This window comes from Vanellus vanellus, assembly GCF_965231255.1.
Source record: "Vanellus vanellus genome assembly, chromosome: 1".
Classification (NCBI taxonomy): Eukaryota; Metazoa; Chordata; class Aves; order Charadriiformes; family Charadriidae; genus Vanellus; species Vanellus vanellus.
In genome coordinates this window covers 25,308,538-25,313,444 of record NC_138905.1, presented here as the reverse complement: position 1 = coordinate 25,313,444, position 4,907 = coordinate 25,308,538, and positions in this window count along the sequence as shown.

The window sequence follows — 4,907 nt, the reverse complement described above, 5'->3', positions numbered from 1 at the left end:
GGGTTGGAACTAGACGATCTTTAAGGTCCCTTCCAACCGAAACCATTCTATGATTCTATGATTCTATATTATAAAAAAAAAAAAAAGGTTTAAGAAATCTAAGGGACTTTCATTGAAAGATAACCTTTCTACACAGACCACAATGTTAGCTCTTATTAATTTACCACTACATACATGTTGGACTGTACAATATTTGGGAAATATTTATTTTGAAAATAGTAGATCAGTATTGTAAAGGAAAGTTGTACAGAAATTGAACATTGTGCAGGTAAAGTAACATACAACAGCTTCCAAACACACAAGGCAAAAGTATTAAGGAATAACACTGACAAAGAATTCAGTAATTTTTAAAAGCCATAAACCGTTGAATCAGCTTTGCAGAGACAAAGAACTAAGCTGGTAACTGAAGTTATCATTTAGCACTAATAGCTGCAAAGCAAATCGAAATCTGTGCAGACCTGACCCCTGGGGAATATCCTCAGCCTTGGGAGCCCTGATGCAGAAGGGGTGTCACCATCAGGGCAGCTGGCATCCTACTGTGGGCTGCCAATGGCAGGGCAGGAGAGGGGGGTAGCAATAGACATCTAATATGTAAATATAAAATATGTATATAATAGTGCATCTAAGGGGTCACTAGAAGCCTTCTGGTCCTGCCAGCAACTGCACATAGCATACAACAGTCTTTTGATTGTTGCAATTAATATGCGTAGTGGCTTGGTGTCTACACCTAGTCAAAAAGTTGTAAGATCCAGGGTATAAGGCTTTTCTTTTTCACTACACCCTTCCTTAGCTGCTGTGCTGCATTGCTCCTCAGCGAGCCCTCGGGCTACAGGTTGGTTGACTTTAAACAAGCAAGAGTCTTGTAGCAAACAAACAAAGATATTTCATTTTAAAAGTACATAAGGGGATTTACACTGCAAGATTGATCTGACTATCTGATTGTAGTAATAGAACAGTCAAGAAGCTTTTTCCAGGGTTCACTTCTTTTGTGGTTTCTGGTAATCTAAAACCACATCTTCCAAAAGCAAAGTGAAAGTATATTAAATATGGCATGGCCATAGAGAAGGAGAACAATGACCTGGCACATCTCCCCTAATGAAGTACATGGCAAAGGCTCCATTTAATTCAGCAGGAATGAGACCACAAATAAATAGTAAGTCATAAATATTACTTATGTACTAATACAGTAGACTAATTAGACTCAGCTGAGACAAAGAAAAAACACACCGTTTTATATGAAAATTGTGCACAAAGCAACTTACAAACAGTTATTGTAGCCATCATATATTAATCAACTCCTACAATAATTATAGACGCATTTCCGCCATTCGTCACAATACTCACAAAGTCTGGACGAAGCAATGAATACAACAGCGACACATGAAGAGCACGTTTTCTGCTGGCAGCCAGCATGGGGCTCTGTGCCTGCAGACAGAGACGAGTCCATCCACTGGGTACCCAGAGGACCAACCATTTTGAAATTCTGTTTTTCCTCCATTTCAACGCTCTCAGGTGAGGAAGTTCTAGCAATATCAGTCTCTGCACTGCAGAGTTGTTCATTTTGATTAAAAGGTTCCTAAAAGCTTTAAAAATAAGTTAGCAATAATAATAACTCAGCTCAAAGCTTTTGTCTGACCCATTCCTTAAACTTTTAGCAAAACAAGAGAAAAAAATCCTGGTGAAACCCTACATTCCCACTGCTACCAACTCATTTATTCATGACTGGTTTACTTACAGGATATGGTCCCTCAAAAACCTCATGCTTGATTGTTTCATTTTTTGTCACTAATTTGTGACAGTTAAGATGCTGGTCACTGAAAGCGTTTATTTATAATTCTGCATTTCTTTTTATGACTTATAAATATACATGGCCTAAGAGAGGACTAACTAACTTTACAAATCCCTCCCTTCTCCCTTTGCATATTATTCACTGCATATACAGATTGTAGTGAAAATAGTTTTTAAAAGTGCTTCCTTCATTAAACAATTTGAATCTTCTTTCTTATTTACTAAGATACTTTATCAGGCTCTCTGTCCTGAAAAAATAGTCTAGGGAAATTCTGTGGTCTGCATTATGTGAGGGTTCAGACACAATGGGCCCTTCTTATCATGTTATCTACAATCCTATGAATAAGCCAAAAAGTAGAGCAAATGAACACCTGAAAATCATCCAGCACAAACTGAGCTTCAGCTTACAAGGAAAACTGTACCACTTACTACAGTTGGCAACTTCTGAAGAGTTCTCTTAAATGTTGCAAAATGATTATTTACTTCCATGAAGATACACAACTTGAAGAGAGAATATAGGTGTCAAAGCATGATTTTGCAGAGCAGAGCATTCATGGACCTCTGCAGACCTCAATGCCATGTTCAAGGCTGAGGTTAAAATAGCCAATTCTGTATTGTGAACATTAATAAACCTGGGGTACAGCTCATAAGCAGGTAACAAATTTCCTCTGGTTGCACAACAGTTGCCATGTGGTTATAATAGTGGTGATTCTTTGCAGGGCAGAACACTGGAGAATGAAAATATCACACCCACTGGGAGTCATGAACGTAAGGCCACAAAGAGGACTGGTGCCCTTTGTCATGTTTCATTAAAAAAAAAAAACAAAAAACAAAACAAAAAACCCCAAACCAAAACAAACAAACAAAACAAAAACAAAAACAAAAAAACCCCAATGATTTTACACATAGAAAAAAATCTATCCCAAATGAAAGGAAGAAAAATGAGTCTATTCCACTAAAATGAATGTACATTTGTTCATTTGTTTAAAAACTAAACCTTACACCACAAGGGCATTAAAACACTGGAGAACATTACCCAGGGAAGATGTGCAGTCTATGTCTTGGAGATTTTCAGAATGCGACTAGACAAACCCCTGAGCAACTTGGTCTGAACTCAGTGATAACCTTGCTTTGAGCAAGAGGTTGGATGAGATCCCTTCCACTTGAAACATTATACGATTCACTGTTTCCACGTCTCTTGAATAATCTGGAAATTACTGACAGAACTGGAATGGTGATATCTGGGAACCTTAAACTAAGAGCGCTCTCAGGTGATTCTCCTCTCTATGCCTACAGGACCAAAGGCCTCCATAAACCATGAGCTACTAGTTTGTGTGCTGCACTTCCTTCCGGGAAGACACCATATGATGTAATCCAAGACCTATGTCTTGGATTAGCTACTTGCATAAGCATTTCCCTCCAGTACCTGATGAGTTAGAGGCTTCATTTAGCCAGGTGTTGCATTTCTGTAATCATAATAGTTACTGCAGGGGATCAGTTAACATTATATGTATAGTGGCAGCTCCTGGTTGCCCTATTCTGCCAGGCACTGTATAAAAAATACAGAAAAAGAAAAAGAAAAGGGAGGTAGCCAGCCTAAAGAGATAGCAGCCTGACTCAGGCTGAAAAGTGCGGTGGCACGTACAGACAGCAATTACCTACACAAAAACATCATCATTAAGAAAAAGTGCTTCTTTAATAACTCATTGCAGCTGAATCTGCAGCCCGTAGAAGCAAACTACATAGGTAACAATGCTATACACTGTGTTCCGGCATTATAGAAGTCATGACTGACATCTCTAAATATACACTATTAAAAATAGATGTAAACCATCTAATAAAAAGAAAAAAAAAAGCACTTTTTTGTTGTTGTTAGGAAAAATGGATAATTTACAGTAAAAGACAGATAAAGGTTTACAACCACCACAGAGGTGCCCCAGGGGATGACAAAAGCTAAATACATGCAGCTTTGATTCTGACTACTAACTAAACGTTCTTTACAAATTGTCACTGGTCTTCCCAACAGATGAAAAGAACAACGCTGTAGTCCTTACAGTGAAAAACATGTAACAACCGTATAAAACATCATTATTTGAAGATATCTTTGAACTCCGAACTTCCATTCTGACTACATTGCACTGTTTTCTGTTTCCAACATTCACACAGTCTAGAAACCTTAAACTGCCGCCTGTCCTGTAGACATCATGAGCCTCCTGCTGAAGATGCACTGTAGTCTTGATTGATGGATTGAGCGTCACATCTTCAGCATTCTATTTTGTGCTTTCATTCATCAAGGAGATATATCTCTACTTTTGGCAGAGAGGTACGGTGATAATTTAGTCTCCATTCATATAGATCAACTCAGATCTATCAATACATGTCTATCCAGAAAAATACTGAATGACAGCAACAGCATGTTTCAGTGAGGTCCTGGAAGGAGGTAGACTAAACATATGCTTAAGTATATATTCTCCTTCCAGTTTACAAGGTGCTGAACAGATAAAGTGCTGTGTAAGTGGTCGTGCTGCTCTTCTCCATTTTCTGTGCATTTCTGACAGGTCTGTAAACTCTGTGTTCAAGACAATCCCCTGCCTGATCTTTTGTTTGTGATCAACACCATTGCAAACAGTGTTTGAATCTAGAAAGCAGAAAACCAGTATGTTCTTGGGCAAACCCCAAATATCACCAAAGTAATAGTAAGAAAAGGTTTTTGAAATAATACCGTCTAAATCTCATTATTCCACCACCCCGAGAATGGGGGCAAACTGCCAGTGATAATGGCTATGCACGTTTGTTTTTTCCTTCATAATGCGAAGAGAAAAAAATTCAGACTAGCTGAACTAGATTAGAAACTTGATCTAACTTTATGATATCTAGAAAGTCTAGCACTCTTCCTGATTAGACTCTCAGAGTGGATCGTCAGTCTCTGGGACTGTGAAATATGGCATGTATAGCAATGCGGATCTCTATTGTTGTGGTGACAAAATGCATTTTAAGTGACTCACCACATGTCAGTGGAAAAGAAAAGAAACAAAACCAATCCAAACCAATCCCAACCAATCCCAACCAATCCCAGCCAATCCCAACCAATCCCCGGGATTTTTATTATTTTTTTTTTT